The sequence below is a fragment of the Rhipicephalus microplus genome, chromosome 3, assembly GCF_043290135.1.
Source record: "Rhipicephalus microplus isolate Deutch F79 chromosome 3, USDA_Rmic, whole genome shotgun sequence".
In the NCBI taxonomy this organism is placed as follows: Eukaryota; Metazoa; Arthropoda; class Arachnida; order Ixodida; family Ixodidae; genus Rhipicephalus; species Rhipicephalus microplus.
This window is the reverse complement of record NC_134702.1, coordinates 181665094-181685453: the sequence shown is the minus strand read 5'-3', so window position 1 is coordinate 181685453 and position 20360 is coordinate 181665094. Positions and strand designations below refer to the sequence as shown.

The 20360-nt window shown below is 43.1% G+C and overlaps 1 long non-coding RNA gene across 1 annotated transcript; it reads right to left on the bottom strand.

The window, feature by feature from the left end:
* Window positions 1-18072: 18072 nt before the first annotated feature.
* On the bottom strand, window positions 18073-20072 carry LOC142761676 (uncharacterized). The gene is made up of 3 exons (XR_012894120.1): window positions 19969-20072; window positions 18287-18374; window positions 18073-18176 (listed from the first exon to the last, which is right to left on the bottom strand). It is a non-coding gene; the product is annotated as an uncharacterized LOC142761676 (long non-coding RNA).
* Window positions 20073-20360: the final 288 nt, after the last annotated feature.

Genomic DNA, 20360 nt, shown 5'->3' with positions numbered 1-20360 from the left:
GCAGCTTGCATCTGACCGCGAACAAATGGGCTGGGACGATTCCCACCACGCTTGGTTACGGAGCCCACTTGTCTGATGGCAAGTGCCCAAAAACTAATAGGTATGGTCTAGTCGTTCTGTGCGTTCCTGCTTATCAAGTAACCGCTTCATTCACAACACAGATTCACAAAAACTACTCCATAATCACAATCACAGGTCATGAGTTCCTTGGATTGCTTATTCTTCATGCTCAAAACAATCGTGAAACAGCAGTACGTAAGTACACAAAGAGGCCTCAAGTTGCTACGTCAATTTTTGCAGCTCGCTTTTGCGGTAGACTTCCAAGCCTTTGCTTGGCTTATTTCTCTGTTTTTAAATTTCAAATATCAGAGAATCCTAATTTGTACAAACATTTGCAGAAACAGTGATCACTGCGAAATGGGCCATTGGTCACCTCCATCATCATCCAAAGCAATTTCTCTGACACCCCTTTCAAGTGTGCTACAGTACCTATCTGAACAGAAAATGCCTTCTCTAGTTTTCTGACAAAATTGAAAGCTGCTTCTCTAGGTACTGTCAAATTTCCTAGAGTCTTGCCCTGCACCTTCACTGCTTTGAACATCATGTAGATTTGGCTAGGTGATGACAGATCTTGGATTTTGTCTTTCAAAAGATCCCTGCAGTGCGAATATGGTGCCTTTTTCAGAAATTCTCGCACTAGGTATCCCAATACATAACAAACTATGTTTGATTCTAGTACATCTGCTGGCTCTTCAGTGCCTCCAATGTCTGAAACTTTTGAGCTAGAGGCATCTTGCCACTGCAAGACCTCCCTGATCAAGTCTTAAGTTCTTCAGCCCAGTTAGAAGATCAGCCTTATCTGCTTCACAGTCGCTGCCATTAGACAGCTTGAATAGCTTACCAACAATAATATGCCTGAGGCCAACAGTGAACTGAAAAGTGTTTGGAGTTTGTTACAGGCATGTTGCTGCCGAATGATCCCAAACAAGTTCTCTAAGGGATCTTGATTCTGACGGCGAGTAAGTGAAAATTTGAAGTTATAAGACTCTTGTAGGTCTTCCCAAAACATACAGATTGCTTTTATAGTCATCTGCCATCCCTGAATAGTTCTTGATTGCCTAGGTGCTCGAAATTTCCAAGACTTAATCCAAGCAATGCAAGAATTCAATGTGGTCTGTTGAGGAACTAATAGCACATCTCATTTTTCTCTCCGTTATATTGACACAAGAACTGTTTAATGAATCAAACAACTGATGCATTTCCTCAACAAACATAGCCGTGCTTGTGGCTTGAAACGGAAGCACATTAAATGCTATGAATGCTTTTATCGCTAGATAAACACTGTTGCTGAGCACCTGAGAAGCCCACTTTACTTTCATGTTACCAAATGCTCTTTCGTAGGTGTGCTTGTCAGTGAGCTTGGGTAGGTATTTAAGTTTTAGGTGATGTGTTGACTCATACAAAGTCTTAATGTGCGCCCAGGAAGCAACTTTATCCCCAATGTAAAGATCATGCTTTCTGAGATTGTTCCTCGTACAATTCAAAAGGTGGGGAACGTCAAAAATGAATTAAATCTTCTCTTTATCGCTGATAAAAATGGCCTTTTAGGACTCACACCCAGGGTCCTTGCGATAACGCAATTGCTGCTACCCTGGTCGCAAATGAGTGTTTTGACACAGAGGCCACATGCCTTTCATTTCAGCGATTAGCTTTTTCAATAACACTAAGAGTGGTCCTGAGCCAACTGTCCCATCTTCTGCCAAGAATGCAACAGGCTGTACCCATTTCTTTGCTATCCCAGAAACTAACACAAGTACTGCAGTGTTTGCTATGCCACTTGTTCTTTCTCTGGCATTATCAACATATCCATGAATGAAGTCTCTCTTGGGGTCATAATACAGGTTTCTTTTTAACGACATTTCATCAAAAATCAGGCAGCAAGCTCTGTCTTGAATCTCCCAATTTTTCGCCTTTCCTTTGATTAACTCAAGAACCTGAGGTACTATTCCTGTCTTTATATTCATGGCAGACAGCCACGTCCTTAGGAAGGCTTAGCACCTGCGATAGATATTTATATGCTTTAGGGCTTGTAAAGTACAGACTAAGAGCAAACTGTCTAAATTGCACCGGCCATCTTCTCCCATGTTTCTTCAGTGGTTGCAGATGCATTTGCGCTCTTAGAATTTCCAAAAAGTCCTTGCTTAGGTACCTGCCCGCTTCAAAAAGCAGCTGTGTGCGAGTTGGTCTCTTGGGCTTTTGCAGTCTTGTAACTATTTGACGGAGGTGGGAGTTCTCGTCACGGAAGTGCTGAAGCCTCCTCTTAGAAGCTGGAGACAGCACCTTCTTCGTCCTCGTCCTTGGACGTAGAGTTCCTGAAAAATCAAAAGGCCACACCACTAATGTTAAGGCTATGCGAGAGGCTTTGGCATTGGTTAAATGGTTTGCTAAGTATGGTAGAAATGAAAACACAATTGTATTTTATTCCATCATTAGCAAACTGTCTAAATACTAGAGCAGGCTAGTGTTGAAGGCTAATATAAAGTTTTCGCAAGTCATGACAATGAAAACAAACAAACAGAAAATGAGTTTGTCACACAGCCACTGTACATGATTGGCCAAAAGTAGGTACACACCTTGTGGACCGTGGCAGATAGTAACATTCATGAAATAAAGGTGCATTTCTTCACTTAAAGGATTCACTTCAAGTAATGAGCTGTGTCGAACCAGCTATGGTGCCATTTATATATATGTGATGCTATGATGAATGGGTGACGTGGCTTGGCTCATACCCCATGTTTATTCCATCTCACTTCTTCCTTCTCGGCTTTTACTTCTAACTCCTAACCATCACTACCTTCTTACGTTACACACACACACACACACACACACACACACACACACACACAACCCGCAGGGCGCGGGTTCGAATCCCTGCTGCGGCGGCTGCATTTCCGATGGAGGCGGAAATGTCGTAGGCCCGTGTGTTCAGATTTGGGTGCACGTTAAAGAACCCCAGGTGGTCTAAATTTCCGGAGCCCTCCACTACGGCGTCTCTCATAATCATATAGTGGTTTTGGGACGTTAAACCCCACATATCAATCAAAACACACACACACACACACACACACACACACACACACACACACACACACACACACACACACACACATATATATATATACACACACACATACACAGAGGATGTATGTGGAAATATTTTCTTCTTGTTTTGAAGAAATAAGGCACGCTTACTGGCATTAGTATGTAATTGGCTAACTGAAAACTTTGCTATAAAAAAAAGGGCTGAATCCTACTCAGTGTGCTGTTGGCAATGGCTCCTGTGGCCCCAGCGATGAGTGCTTTCGTGATGTTCGTGGAGTCATTTCGAGGGGCACTGGAAAAGAGCAGCGGATGTCATTACACATGTGTTTAAAACCATGAGCAAATACATGGTGTTCCGTACTGGGAAAGGGACAACTTACTAGTCTCATCCCTTGACATTGACGGCTCTGGAGAGGTCTGGGAAGTCTCGGATTTTGGAAAGAAAACACAGTTCCATTAATTCTATATCTGCTGTAGGGAAAAAATTCACAATTTTATTCAAATAAGCAATCAATCTTACCATCTATGGAAGCAGCACCCTCATGCAGAGGTGTGAAGGAGTGCGGTGTAGACACTGGAGTCCTGGTCCAGGCTAGAGGTGACCCTTCAAAATAAATAGTTTGAGAAATTGTTAGGAAAGCTTGTAATAATTGGCTGAAGTGACTCCTGTGCACTCAACCAGTCTTTAAAAAGAGGGCTGAAACCTACTCTGAGTAGCTTGTGCTGTTGGCAATGGCTCCTGTGGCCCCAACTCGAAGTGTGCCTACAAAGACTACAGGTTGAGTAATTGTTACGAAAGATCTTAATAATTGCCTGAGCAATCTTACTGTGTATGAGCAGAGATGACTGCGGTGCATTCAACAAGTCTTGAAGACTGCAAGAAGCTGGAGATTCTGATGACACATGTAGCAATGATGTGTCCACTGAAGAAATGGATTTCATTTTTCTTATTCACAGAATGTGCACAAAACACTGCTTGAGAATGCACTGCAGTGTATCAAGATATAAAATTTATCGAGCATACCATCAGGCACACCACTGATTTTTGTTGTTGCAGGGAAGTCCGGCAATTCAGGGGATGCTAAATGAAATAAATGAAATCGAAGAATAAATTTTGCAACAGTGAATGCATCGTAAGAAATCAAGTATCTTCAGATAACATATGTGGGAACAGCTTTGAGCATTGAATTGAAGAAGCTAGGTATCCTGTCCTGTGTACTGCACCCATATCTTTTCAATGATCCTTGAACTGGCAAGAACCAGAGGTGGTGTTATAAACTGTTTAAAACCACCGTGGGCTTAACACAGCTGTTGCAAGAAACCTGTTTTCAGTCAAAAAACTATAAAAGAGAATCTGTTGCTGGCCTTGTAGGTACATACTTGAAGAAATGAAAAACCCAGCATAAGGGTACATCCCTAGCTGGTTTTTCTGTTTATATTAAGAGCCATAAAAAGGCTGTAGCAGTGTAAAGGGGATACACCAAATGTACTATATATAGCATCAAAGCATTGTTTTGATCAAATTTCCTATGAATTGCATTGATCAATGTGAACACTGCTTAGCCCTGGCAGAACTATTACTATTCACTCATGGCTATTCGAAGAAGCCAAGCAATGAAGACTGAATTTGCTACAACAATTTTAGCTGCACTCACCTAATGCAGCTTGTGGTTTGCAATACAGATGGTCAGCATGAACAGTAAGTGGCAGCTGACCTGCATGAAGCAACAACATTTGCATAAATATCGAACGATAGATTTTGTTGCATTATGGAGATATCTCAACCTAGTAACATAGAACTTACTAGAACAATTTTAGCTGCACTCACTTAACGCAGCTTGCGGTTTGCAATACAGATGGTCAGCATGAACAGTAGGTGGCAGCTGACCTGCAGGAAACAGTGTTTGCATAAACATGTAACAATAGATTATGTTGCATTATGGAGATAGCCCAGCCTAGTAACGTGAACAGGAACATACTGGTTGCCAGGAGAGATGTCTGCAAGGCAGCAGCCGCTGCTATCATGGACTCTGTGGACTTCTCTGAAGGTATAGCTGCAAAAACTATAAATAAAGAGATGTTAAGTAGTGTGCAATTCACCTGTTTAGTCTCACAGTCAGATGTTGCCGACAAAGGGGGCTGTTTGAAGGCTATACATAATGAGCCAAGTCCTGAAAAAGTCTAAAATAATTAACACATCACTGCACCTTGGTGGTAAATTACTTGCCATACCTTGTAAGAAGTTGTTGCCGCATTTGGACATTCCCAACCAACCAACAGTTAAAAACATACCTTGAGGTGGTTGGGGCCCCCCGTAGAACTCTGCAAGCTGGATCTTATTTTTTCTGCTCTTCACACTTAATCATACTAGCTAGCAATGAAATGAAAAATTTTGCCTATCTTTTGATACAAAGCTCCTCAATGTCTGTCCGTAAATGGGCACAGTGGGCACTCCAGTTGGCTTGAGTCTCCTTGGCATGCCAAGTGCTCGTGGCCCTGGTTTCAGGAATATCTTAGGTGTGAAGTGGATATTGCACAGTGTTTTCATCCTCAGCTCTTATTTGGAGGCATCGTTCAGCTCTGGTGCATTGGCATAATGAATCCAAGCTGCTGCCCTGGAGACAAAATACCCTCCAGAGTTTGAAATGAAAACGTAAACAGAGAGGAGGGTCAAGGAAGTTTTCTTTCGTGGCAGGCCCTCCATTACTCCAATACATTAACATGCGACCCTTTTATCTGTGAATTCTTTTACCTGAGCCCCTCATATAGTTCTGTAATTACTTGCCTCAACCTAATTTACTGGGAGATGTACAAATGCAGATTTTCTTGCAAGCTATTTCAATTTGCATGGACTTACCCTTGGTAAAAGAAAAATTGAAATTGCATTTTTTTGTACGAGAGTTGTTGCTGATAATTATAAATTAGTATGTAAAAAAGTGCATGCTATACACAAAATGAACAGCATAATTGTCACTGCAGAAAGTTATCTGAGTAGCCTGGTGTAAAAATGGTCATTAAATGGGTAGTGTCCCCAGAAGCATCAGTGGGTTAATTTGCTAATTTACTTTTGAATGATTGACTTGAGAGCAGGAGTATATATTACAATATTGTAGTGCCTGCCAATTTATGACATACTTACTTTTATAAATATCACAAAGGTTGCACATAGTTCTAGAGATAATCATCGTATGAAAGTACGTGCATAAATTTAATGACGCGCCGAGGCAGAGCGTTTTCCTGGAAAGCTACTTGTCCCCTCACTTGTGAGGGTGCATCACCTTACTTTTCTGCGCAGTGTTTCGAACGCGCGCTTATCAGTTACTGTAAAATTGTGTTAAAAAAACTAGAGTAGCAACTTTTTCTTTGTCAGGGATGCATACAACTATGGAGTGGTCACTGTGACGTTTCTTGTAGTCAAATAATATTATAGTAATAATAGCACCACTTTATAATTTATAAGAATGAAACGGACATGCATCATCTATCATATGCAAACATGAAGCTGTGTGCTGACGTATGTAAGAATGCTTCCCACATCATACCCGTCTCCCGCCGCACATCCTACGCGCTCGGCGCGGTCGTCTTTGCTTTCGCCCGTCAGTTTCGGTGATGAATATCGCAAGCTATGCGCAACTGTATTATTAGGACGCACTAAATCTTTGCAAAATAGACATTTGTGCTCATGTCAATAATTAAAGAGTTGACTTGTGTCATGCTGACTGCGACAAAGTATTGCAGCGTGGACGCGGAGTTCGTGCGAAACGACAATTGTCATGAGATTTCAGTTTTAAAAACACACCCATTATATAAACACAGCTTCCATCGAGTATACAGATTTGTAATAAACATTCTCAAATGGAACATCGCTACGTGCATGCTCCATTAAATTTGAGCATTAAAGAAGCATTCATCAAAGTCCGCGCACTACTCCTACTTAGGCTGACTGTGATGAACTATATATAGTTCCGTTTCAACATATATGTTGAAACAGAAATACTTTGCCGCAGTTGAACTCGCTCTGCTGTGCTTAACTAACAAAAACTCGTGAATTATTTATTTTTAGTAGAGGGCACTTCAAAAGCTATAGTAAATACCAATTTTTGGTGTACCAATATTTATGAATACAAAAGTTGCATACTTATATTCATCATGCATTTCCAATGGAGAAAGCGAAAGTTTTCGCACCCGGCACGCCCCATGCACGGCGAAGCACCAAAAGGACCCCCGACAGAAAAGCGACAAAATTTAATGAAGGCGCACATGAGCAGCATCTAGTCAGAAAAATAGGATAGCATTCCAACATACGCCAGCAGACAGCTAAAAGATTTTTTTCTTATTACAGCTTAATATTTATTTTTTTGATGCATTAAAAAAAAAACTATTTTGCCTGTTTCCCGCTCAACTATTCAAGCTTACATCTTCTATATAGTGAACTTCTTCCCTGTTTGGATATCCGGAACAACATAAATTATCCAGAGCAGTTAAGGTTAGTTATTCTTAAAAGAAAAAAAAACACGGACAAAGATAAAATGACGTCCGTAATGTGCACAGTTATCAATGGGAACATTGATGTATGACATAAACATGAAACATAAACAGTATGACATAAACATGAAACAACTTATGACATTGACAGTTACCTGGAGTCAAAAGGAAATCTGAAGATTGAGGATCCCTCGCTTGTGGCAGAAACATTGCGACACCATTTTGTGGCGCATCGGTTTTTCTCTCCCAGTAGTAGACAACCTCATCGACTGTGTGTTAGTGGCCTGTCACAAGCTTCTTCCCTCTTTCTCCTTCACTTCTACCCCCACTCTCTCGTTTCTACACAGGCGTCTTGAGTTTCGCGCACGTTTGCAATAAGTGAGCGAGGGTGTAGCGGTCCCACCCACAACCGCCTCGGCAGGAGGGCGCTTTTCTTTCTCTCTCTTTTTTCATTTTTTTTAGACAGACACAAATAAGGTGCCTGTTTCCCTCTTTTCAAGAATCACTCAATTGAATATTCGTTTTTTTTTCTGGCACTCTTCACGGGCACAAAAAAAAAAAAAACAGAAGGTAAAGCACTTGCAGGAACGGTTGGGTAACTTAATTTTAATATAGTAGAGATTCCTGCTTTGTCATATTACGGCGAGATTTTACAATACACACCAGTACGTTCTTAATTAGGCTACCATCTCAACCAGTATGTTTTACACACAGTTTTTTTCACAAACGACAACTGACGCACAAGTTTCTGAAGTGCGAGAGCAGGACTATTCAGGGACCTTTGCTGTCACCTCAATTGGAATATCCCAGCTTTCGCGCGGTCCCTGCAGAGTGATATATATATTGTTCACAATTAGGACAAGCCGCTTCTCTCCTCGCGGCATTTGTACTGTCAGCGAAATGGGAGTGATTGAGGGGGATGCACTACACACTTTACGCTTTCACTGAATGTAGTCGAAGCATATAGCCATTGAATTAACTAAATCGTGTTACCACGTCGGTACCGATGTTGCCGGTCCACTGGCGTATACGTAGCCAGAAATATATTTTTTTCGGGAGGTATTACAATCCCCCCCCCCCAAAAAAAACATGAGCATGTGCCTTATTCATATTTATTCATTTATTCATATTACCTGCAGTGCCAACAAGGCATTACAGCAGGGGGGTATATGCAAATACAGGAATACGATTTATCACATGGGGGAAAAAAGATAAAAGAAAGAAAAGGAAAAGAGAACTGACATGAGAATAAGTGGTACAAATCTGCACAATAGCACGTCAAATGTACAAGCAGTGCCACAATGAAAAATTTACATGTGCGACAAAAACGTGTGAAACAGAGCATCAGATGTACAATTAACAATATTACCTGGTAGTTTATTCCATGCCCCAATGGAGTGGGGAAAGAAAGAACCCTTGTACACATCAGTACGGCAATCAACTTCACGAATTTTCCATTCATGGTCGCGTCACTTAGATACAAAGTGCGGAGTTAGTAAGAAAATTTTAGGATCAAGACCAGTCTTATAAATAAATACGATATAGTAGTTCAAGTTTGTGATGCAACCGACGTTAACATAGTGTTTCCCAACCCAACTCTGATTTAAGTGATGTAATGCTAGTGCGAAAACTATAATTTTTAGTTACAAATCGGGCGGCGCGGTTCTGGACGCGTTCTAGCAGTGTACATAAATTTTCAAATTGTGGGTCCCACACGGCGCAGGCGTACTCGGTAATGGATCTTACGTTGGTGAAATGTAAAAGTTCTTTAACTTTTGGAGGAGCATCACTGAAGTTGCGTTTTAGAAAGTTGAGCATGCGGGAAGCAGAAAAGGACACGTGTTCAATCTGACATTTCCAGGTTAGGTTAGATGAAAAATAGACGCCGAGATATTTATAATCTAGCACTGTATCAAGATGCGTACTTCCCAGAGTGTATTTTGATAAAACAGGGCTGCGACTACGTGTGAAGGAAGCGTGCTTACATTTCGCAATATTCAAAGTCATTTTCCATTTTGCACACCACGTTTGGATATGGTCGAGATCGCTTTGAAGATAGTCCGTGTCAAGTGGGCTTTTGATACTGCGATAAACAACGCAGTCGTCTGCGTAAAGGTGTACTTTACAGGACAAATTACTTACAATATCATTAATATATACAAGGAAAAGCAGGCCCCTAAAACAGACCCCTGCGGAACACCACAACTAACATTCACAGCACCTGATTTACAGCCGTTTATCAGGACACATTGGGTACGATTATGCAAATAACCTGTTATCCACTGGACAGCATCATGACGTAGGCCAAGAAAAGACAACTTATGGAGCAACAACGAGTGCGGGACAGAATCAAATGCTTTTTTAAAATCCAAAAATACACAGTCACTCTGTTCTTTTACGTCAAATGATGAGAAGAGATCATGGCTAAATTCTATTAATTGTGTTGTGCAGGAAAAACCTGCCTGAAAGCCGTGTTGGCAGTTAGTAAAATATCTATTAGATTTCAGGTGTTTTATTATGGTGCTATATATTATATGCTCTAGGATTTTACTACAGACACTTGTGAGGGATATGGGCCTATAGTTTTCAGGATTGCTTTTTGGGCCACTTTTGTGAATGGGCGCGTTAGCAATTTTCCAATCTTCAGGCAGGTCACCAGAAGCGATCGACTTGGAAAACAGAGTAACGAGAAGGTGGGCAATAGTCTCACGGCAGGCATGAAGGACGTAATTGGGTATGCCGTCATTTCCGCCTGAAGAATTAACTTTAACATTCTGGAGTAGTTTGAGTACACCATTATAGGTCACAATGACGGGATCCATTTGTTCATTTTATGTTCTGAGACACTCGGAGCATTTTCACAATACGTTGGAGAGAAAACAGACTGAAAGTAATGATTGAAACAATTAGCCTTTTCATGGTCCTCAGAGACAGTTGTGCCGTTAACGTGAAGACAGGGTATTCCTGTATGTTCTTTGCCCTGGGATTTCAAAAATTTCCACATATCTTTGGGATTTTCCTTTAACTTAGTTCCCAAAGAGCAGAAATATTTGTCTTTAGTAATTTTGTTCCGTATTCTTATGTCTTTGCCGAGGAGCCTTACGGCATCCATTACGCTCTGGTCTTTCTTTTTTCTATACGTTTGCAAAAGACGGCGCCTTTTGTTGATAAGTAGACGTACGTCACGGGGCACCCACGGCTTGTCGGCACGCCTTTTGCGGGATATTAGTTTGCTAGGAACACATTTTGCTATTAATTGCTGTAGTTTGTTCTTGAAAGCTTCCCATAAAGTGTTGCAATTAGAGCATCGACTCGTTTCGTTAAAGTCTGGTAAAAATGATGCAAGTTCCCTGGATAAGGAGACCTAATCTCCTTTATTATAAAAGAAAACCTTACGTGGGTTATTGTGCACAGTTTTGAATCTGATTGGTGGTAAATAGGCAACGACGCAGTCATGATTACTAATTCCAGGGACAACTGCAGTATCTCGGACAAGTGAGGGCCTATTTGCGAAGAGCAAATCTAAAACGGAACCGCGGTCTTTTCCTTTCCTGGTAGGTTTGGTTACAAATTGAAAAAGATCGTTTGCTTGTATCAACTCGTAGAAACTGGCAGACAGCGCACACGAGTCGGTGGGAATGCATTTTTGATCCAACCACTGAACGTCCGGCATGTTAAAATCACCTCCAAGTATGTAATCGTGGTTCAATGTTGACAGAAAGTCTGATAAAGACCTGAAGGCTTCCGGATCAGCGCATGCTGGTGAACGATAATATGACCCGACAGTGATGACTAGACCGCTGTTTATGTGAACGTTACACCATACCGATTCTGCGCAACTCAACGATACGGTTAGTGAAGTAGATTGTAAGCTGACATCGACAAGCAGAAAAACACCTCCCCCTTGGGAATTTCTGTCACTACGATATACGACAAAGCCATGCGGAAAAACTTCAGCGTCCCGGACCGAACTATGAAGCCAAGACTCTGTGCCAATGATAATGTGGGGCTTGGCTGTTGGAGTGAGCGTAGCAAATTCGTCAACTTTGTTTTTTATGCTACGGCAGTTTACTACGAGGATAGTAAACTCTGGAATATGTAATGCTATCTGAACAGAGTTATGACTGCATGCACCATGTTGCGGAGACAACTGCGTCCCGCTTAGCTATCTTTTTGTTTCGACTACTTGGTCGAGCTCAGAATCGTAGACGAATGTTTTTTTGTTGATAACTAGCTTGTCATGCCTCAGTTTGTATGGTAAATCTAACGTACGGACATGTTGTAAAAGTTTCGTATGTGCTATTCTTACAGCAGGGGTAAGATCATTGCGCATTACAAAATCAGTCCCTTTTAGCTTAGGCCCACAGGAAAGGATGCGCTCCTTATCTTTGTAGCTAGAAAACATCACAATAATCGGACGGTTCTTACTCTCGCAGAATCGCCCAATTCAATGCACACGCTCAATACGGCCGGGACTAACGCATTCGCCTAATTGTGTTCGAAAGCAAGAGCGTGCTTTTTCTTTCGAATCAGCCCAGTTTTCGCTTACAGTATCAGTTATTCCATGTATGATTAAAGTATTTCTGCGAGTTCTGTTATTGGCTACTTCTGGTTGTCCTTTTAGCTGGGCGATATCTCGGGTTAGGGAACCAGCAAGATTGTTTTCCGATGATGCACTAGGCGTAGTTTGTTTCAACGAGTTAACGTCGCTCTCAACCACGGTTACCCTGGCCAGCGAACCCTGTATAGAGGTGTGCATTGCAGCTTGTTGGTCCTTCACTTCTTTTAGTTCGTGAAAAAACTGTACTTGCCCTGATTCCAACCGCTTTAAAATTTCGAAGATGTCATCAATGCTGGACTGAGAAGATTGGCTGTCATGAGGGCCGGAAGGGGTGTCAGCGTTAGGGCCAGGGTTGCTTTCAAGATCTCCCGACACCATTAACAGCATACGGGCAAGACACATAAGCATACGTTCAACACCAGAAAAACACCGTCTCTTGATAGAAGCGGCACACTCAAATACAGTATCAGGGCACGACACCGCAATAACAAATCTATTTGAGGTACGGTAACATGAAACAGAGCGTAAGTAACTAACCTGTACAAAAAAGGGGTGTGAGCCCATGTTGATAGCGATGTCGTGCCCCGCGCGTCCGGCGGAGTAGTGGCGGTTAAGTACTCGTGTCACACGAAGGGTGTCGCTCGCTGTACCAGGTTGCCAGGTAGAAAACGCCGTCGACGCCAAACCTGGCGATGTGTGACACGTATCCGGGAAGGGATGAAAGGACAGTAGCGCTTGCTTGACACCCGTAAACTCGATGCGGTGGTTTGCAGGAAATGGCGGTGGTGGCTGGTTATCCGTAGCGTTGTACATCGGACGGGCGATTGCAGTCAGGCATGCCAGGACCTGTACAAAAAAGGGGTGTGAGCCCATGTTGATAGCGATGTCGTGCCCCGCGCGTCCGGCGGAGTAGTGGCGGTTAAGTACTCGTGTCACACAAAGGGTGTCGCTCGCTGTACCAGGTTGCCAGGTAGAAAACGCCGTCGATGCCAAACCTGGCGATATGTGACACGTATCCGGGAAGGGATGAAAGGGCACTACCGCTTGCTTGACACCTTGACACCCGTAAACTCGTTGCGGTGGTTTGCAGGAAATGGCGGTGGTGACCGGTTATCCGTAGCATTGTACATCGGACGGGCGATTGCAGTCAGGCATGCCAGGACCTGTACAAAAAAGGGGTGTGAGCCCATGTTGATAGCGATGTCGTGCCCCCATGTCGTGCCTTGCTATACATTACTTGCTTTCATGGTTTAACAAAGCTTTGAGGTAGTCTGATAACCTGCATATTTCTGCCCTCCTTCCTGCCCTGCTTTCTGTTAGCCGCAATTCGAACAAACTATGGTATGTAAACTCTCACATTTGCTTCAATTTCCCTATGGAACAGTCTTCCATTTTCTATGAAAAACTACGAGATCATTCCACAAGTTAAAAAGAAGAGCTAAAGATGAAGTTACTTCACACAGAGTAAGCAGAAGTTACCGCTTCTTTCATTTATTACGTGCCTCGTTGTGCGGTGTATTTTGCAAAAATGTTAAGAAACTGTTGTATTCATGGTTGTGTGTCTTCGTATCTTTCTTGTGTAATTTTGATGTATTATTACTATTGTCATCATCATTAATATTATCACTATTATTACTTTTCTTTTTCTGTGATACGTCGCAATAATGCTGTTTCACGCAATCACTTCTTTAGTTTCCTACTATTGTGGTGTTTTTTTTTTCTACGACTGTTGCCTTTCATTACTGTTGCTATGAGGTGTTTCCTATCATGAGCGCTTTTGTATAAAAGACCCCATACATTACCTTGACTTTGAAACCCTCTTCTGTAATGTCTGTAACTTCACTGAGACTTAATAATGGAGTTCTGATTCTAGAATAACAAGTTTGTATAAAATCATGACGGTGACTGGTAACAGACGCCTGCTAACAAATAGTTTGACAGGAATACTCCTTGCATTTACTCCGACGACCGATGGCACAGGAAATTGCGTTATCTTTCTATTTTTTTCTTTTGTGTTTGACCTCGGAAGCATCGTTTAATTTCAAGAGATTGCAGAGATCCATTTAGCTTTATTGTGTTGTTGGAAGCAGGAAGAATCGTCGCCAGCAAGGCCACCTTTCTCAAGCAACCCTTTGCCATTGCAGTCCCGCACATCCATACAATAGCGAGCAACGGTATAGGTTCTAGGTTGACGGGGAAGGAGGATATCCTGGTGGCGCACAAACCTGTTTCAATACTTAAGTCAGGCCCCTAGCCGTCCCCATTTGGGAGACAGAGTTATGTGCTTTTTCTCTTTGGCCTCAGAACCATTGCTACTACAAGATCGGCCGCCAGAAGAACGTTTCCAGGTGCTATAGATTACAAAGATTCCTGTGTCGATTCCCATATGAAATTCCTTCCTCCCCCAGTTCGGCGAGACGAAAACTTTCGGGAAAGAATACGCCAGCACAGAAACGACGCACACAGCTTGAACACAGAAGGAAAAGTTTTCGCAGAACAGCTGCACCATTGCATCAACTTTGGCGGCACCCGAGCCATTGAAAAAGAGGTTAGTGAAGCATACAAATGAAACCGTAATCATCAACAGGCAGTAGTAGTGGTGGTGGTGATTTTGAGAAAAAAAAAACTATATTCTGTCTCCCAAGAAGACACAGCAGAGCCCGGTTCAACAGGGAAGCTGCCTTCAAAATCAGTGGAGAAGGCAACAGAAGGACATCGATGATAAAGAGGACACATCCGCTTTTATGCCTTTTGCCATAGTGCCTTGTCAAACAGTGACACAATGACCTCCAGAAGAGACCAAATTGGTCGTCAGTTTTCTAAAGTAAAAATACAAACTAAACCTGGCTGGAGAAACGTTGTTGAAAGTCAGTTGCGTCCCAAAGGGATAGAAACGTTGTTGGTGGTTTGAGGCTGAATGAGACGCCTAATTACTGCAGCCCATTATGAGCACCAAGGGCCGCTTCGCCACTTGCAGGTGGCGGTGCCTCCTCCCGCTTTCACTGAGCATACATAAATGGTTATCCGCGAGGGAATCTCGCCACCGCGACAGGGACGGGTTAAGCATCAGTGGTTCCCCCTTAGGCAGAATGCGCAAGGGGGGGTCGAGGGGGAGGGGCAAGGTGGAGGGCCGCTGCGTGTGCGTAGGCAGAATGCGCAAGGGGGGGTCGAGGGGCAAGGTGGAGGGCCGCTGCGTGTGCGGTAGACGAACCGCATTTTTTTCTGTGTTTTTTTAGTGTTTTGAAGCGACATGCCACCGGGAAACGCGGAAACAGCGTTACTACTGTTTGAACTTCCCCCGCCGTGAGTAAGCGAGTTTAATCCTTTTACATACAGATGGTGGGATGATGGAAACGTCCCGCGATACCGTAGCACGGGCACCGCGGCCACACCGGGCCGGCGGTTTCCATGGTGGCTAACAATTTTTCTCCTATTGTGCGAGTAAGTTATCTCTGTGGCCATTTACCTTGAGTGATCGGACAGATGCGGAATACAAAGGTCGTGAGTCGAACTAAAACCACTAATCATTACTGCTGGCGCCTATGGAGAGTTAGAGGAAGTTTATCGAGACCCCCAAAAATTGCTCTGATGACCCACACCCCCTTTGGAGAACCACTGGTCCAGGCTTTGCATTGCGCTATCATACAAGATATGAAATCACACGCAATACACAATCCTCTAAATAACAGCACACCGGATGTGTCGTGTATGACAGTTGCACAGCTATGCAAAGCTGACACAGCACAAAATGTGATTAATGTATTCGTCAGTATAACTGCAAATGATAAATTAGTAGATGTAGATACTAATATATATATATTATAGAAGCGATGTCGGACCTTTGAACAAGAACATAACAAAGTGTCGATTTACCTGTTTACGGTGCGGAATCAACAGATCGACTCCATGTAAACGTAGCTTCAAACGGACGCCCCAATCTTGGTCACTGCGGCATTCGTGAATTCGCCCTTAAACTGACTCGGGTACCATTGCAGTAAAAGAATTCCACAAGCTCTACAAATGAAGCGAAAGCCACTACCGCATTCATAATTTCTGTCGCCGCCCTTGCTGTCTAACAATTCGAACGCCAACAGCCACGGAAGACATCGATAGCAATTGGATTTCAGCCCAGTTAACCGTCGCTGTAAATTAAAAGTGTTTACACTTCAGCTTAAAAGCAACATTACAAATGACATTTACGTATAATTACTACGCTGTTTGTGTGAGCCAAAACTACATGCTTGAGCGATTAATTAAGTTGCGCAAAACAGTTTCTTTAAGTAAAAAAATTTATTGAAGTTGCACCCCTTGCAGAAAAACTGCGCAGCTAACTTATCCGACCGCTAACAGAGGAGTTAGTAGTTCCACTATACGCAAAAATGACGAAACCCGCTGGATGGATGGATGGATATGGCTGTACCCTTTAGATCGGGCGGTGGCTAGCGCCACCAAGCCGCAATACTAATGAACCGAAAACTAGATTTATTATTTTTTTTCCCTTAAATAGTGAGGTTGAGGATTCGTACTTTGCAGCGAAGGGTTTAATTTTCACTCGTGCCTTGACGTCATTGGCCACTAATCAGATAACCTTCCCAAGTAGCACAAATATCTATAATAATGTTATTTCAACGTTCAGCTTCAATATTGAAACAATATTGTGAATGTCATCGAAGCTAAATTTTCTGCTAACGTTCTGAATAAACGTAGCAATAACTTATCTTGAACATGATGTAAACATTAATAAAACGTTATGATAATGTTTGCATAATGCTAAGCAAAACGCAAGAGTGACGTTACAAGTTACACTCCCATAACATGTATAAAATATTAAGAATTACTGTAAATTATGCTCATGCAACGCTGAAAACAGGCCCAATGTCAGAAGTCTTTTTAACTGAAAAGACAAACTTGTGAATCATAGCTGGAGCATGTCTTCAACATGCAGTAGGGTATTCTAAAGTACATTGAATTATTGATGGAACGCATGTGTGTTAGCGGCTTGTATATATATGCATGGGCTGAACCAGACTGATTCGAAGCACTCTATTTAGCAGCTTTAAAGACTTTCTACATTTTTCAGCTGTTCGGCAGCAATAACTCGGCTTAACTGCATGTCGTTATGACCATGGTCAGTAGGCGGCATGCTGTCGCTGAGAAGCGTGGCCGGGCAGCGCTCCCACGCCTGGAACCCCAGTTCTCTCGGAACAAGCGTCCAGAGCTGACGGGGGAGCGGCGCTCTTTTTAATCCTCAAACAAGTAGCCGACTGGCCGGCTGCCTATGCCCGCCAGGTATTGTCCCTGATAGCCGGAGGATGAGACGTCGTGTCGCCACGACACCGTAAGCCGTTCCAGAGAGGACAACAAAAACAGCATCTTCCTTAGAAGAAACCGCGGCCGCCGCCACAAATTGCCCTGCTAATTGAGCGGACAGATCGGCGGACTGTTTGATGTATGCTGTCAGGAGCTTGGGACCCCTTGACCAGCGGCACACACACGACGAGAAAGAGCCCCGCTGGCGCCACGTTGCAGTGCAGTGATCACGACTCAATATTGCATGTTCAGGTGGGCCGTGCATGCTCGTAGCCCTCGCCTGTTGTGTGTGTGTGATTGGTGTTCCACTCAAGAAGGAGGAGCCCGACAGGGCTTATAACGACGTTGCAGAGTGTGGGACGTCGCTCTGAAACGGTTCAACCACCACGCTCGTGGTTTGTGAACTTCTAGCCTGATGCTGTAAATAATTGTAAATAGTGCCATAATCCTGTTTGTTTTTCGTATCCCCATTTTGTCAGCGTTCGTTTCCTCAACCCGAAGCTACACCACGCTACCACAAGAGACCGGGCAGCCCCCGATCCGCCACAACTGGTGATCAGCGCTGGGATCCGAAGCGTCTACTGGGGAACAGCGCCGAGATCCGCAACAATGTCTTGATTGCAAATATACTTTATTCCATGATGCCCGTATATACTTTATTCCTCGTTGCTCATCCGAGGCTTGGCTGTGATCAATAAGCAGGCCGCAGCACTTTGTTCTGCAAAAACAAGAAATATTCAGGAATTACTGCAGATAATAAATAAACAAAATAGCTTTAGTAGCAGCATAAACATTGCAGATGCTTTTGATAAGACAAGGAAAATATACTTTATTGCATGATGCCCGTATATACTTTATTCCTCGTTGCTCATCCGAGGCTTGGCTGTGATCAATAGGCAGGCCGCAGCACTTTGTTCTGCAAAAACAAGAAATATTCAGGAAAACTGCAGATAATAAATAAACAAAATAGCTTTAGTAGCAGCATAAACATTGCAGATGCTTTTGATAAGACAAGGAAAACCATTCATCACCACTGCACAATTACTGCACGTAGATACATAGATATGTGGGGTTTAATGTCCCAAAACCATCATATGATGAGACACCGCGGTGGAGGGCTCGGGAAATTTCGACCACCTGGGGTTCTTCAACGTGCACCCAAATCTGAGCAATTTGGTTTGCGTTTGGTTGTGTAGTTATTCCTTTGTGACCCGCACTATGATAGACTGTCTATAATTGCAAGAAAATTATATAATTCTATGCCAATGTTCTGGAGAACAAATATAAGTAAGCAGAAGTGTTAGAGTAAACTGACATATTTCACAAAAAGATATTTCTCACAAAGCAGCATGACAGCTGATATACAGCCACGGAGGGTAAAGGGAGAAGTTTAGGGAAAAATATAAGCTTGAAGACTTGAAAAATCACAGCATATCCACGGAGTGAATGATGATTGGTGGGGCGCAGCGTTCATCAGTCTGTCTGTCTATTCGTTCTTGCGTCCGCCTATCTGTGTGATCCTTGGTGCATCCGTCCGTTTGTTCATTCGTCTGTCTGTCCGTCCATCTTTTTTTGCGGCCATCCCTCTGTCTGTCCATCCGTCTGTGCGTGTGTCAGTCCGTTCGTCCGTCCATATGTCTAGAGAAAACTCCAAGCACAGCCATCTCACATCTTTTCATCATGTATTCATCGTATACAAGTGCCCCCATCCAGCAGACATTGTAAGGACCGCTATTTCGGGTATGTGCCACTGGTGGTTACGTACTACGAGGGATGCACAAGCCACGCCCTAAGGAGCTTCGCCCCTAAAATTTGCGAACATGGGGTGTCGTTGGAGCAAACATTTCGAGAAGCAGATTTGTTTAAGCCTGGCAAAACCTTTCAAAATGTTGGCTTCAACAACACCCCGTGTACAATCATTTCTGCTCTTCACAACTTAAAAATTATGCAAATCTCACAAGAGTACTTCTGGTCACAATCAAGCCCCATCATTTCTCGATCGCAAGACCAGTGACACAAGAGTGCTTTTGATCGCAAACAATTGGCCAATGCATTGTGTTACAGCCTGATTCGAATCGAGTTTGGCGCAGACATTGTACAAATAGCGATTGGACCTGATCGCAATTAAAACTGACTATACCAGCATCGCACAAGCAGTTACGATCGCAAAAAGGGCCGATCTGGATGAAGCTTAAGCCAGATCAGGTGCTGCTACTTTGACAACTCCAACTGCGATCAGCCCCTATCGCAACGCGATCCAACTTTCATAATGCGCTGCGCCAAACTGGTTTTTGTATCATCGTGGTTTTGACGTACAGGGTTAGTCAAAATTTCTTAGGCCACTATCCCATGTATTCCTATGGCAGCCTGGCCTGGGAACTGTTGACCCCTCCTGTACTTTAGTGTGAGCCACAGCGCGGTACCGCGTGACATTGGCATTACATGCATGCAGTAGTTTCACTTCATCGAAAGTAGCAGCTTTAAAGTGCAATGAACTTATTTATGCTTACCTTCATATATTATCTTCACAAGTGTGAACGAAAAGCGCGCCGGTGCATCAGGTGCATCAGGTGGTCTCGTCGGCACGATCGTCTACGCTCGCCATAAAAACAGGAGGAAACACGAGCCAAAAAGGAAGACGCTTTCATAGTTGCCAACTCGAGCCAACACATAGAAAAATTAAGTGCTGCATCTGATTATGACTGCTAGTGCTGCAGCAAAAAAAAAAGACATTTGCAAAACAAAACAGTTTGTCGTTCAATATAGGAAGTTTTTGTTATCTAAGTAAAATATGTTTTTTTACATCAGTAAATTCACTAGCGCTACCTTCTCAGTTGAGCAAGAACAGAGGTAAAAACGGGGCTGCACCCGTGAAGTGGCTTAAATTGTAAAAAACACGCCT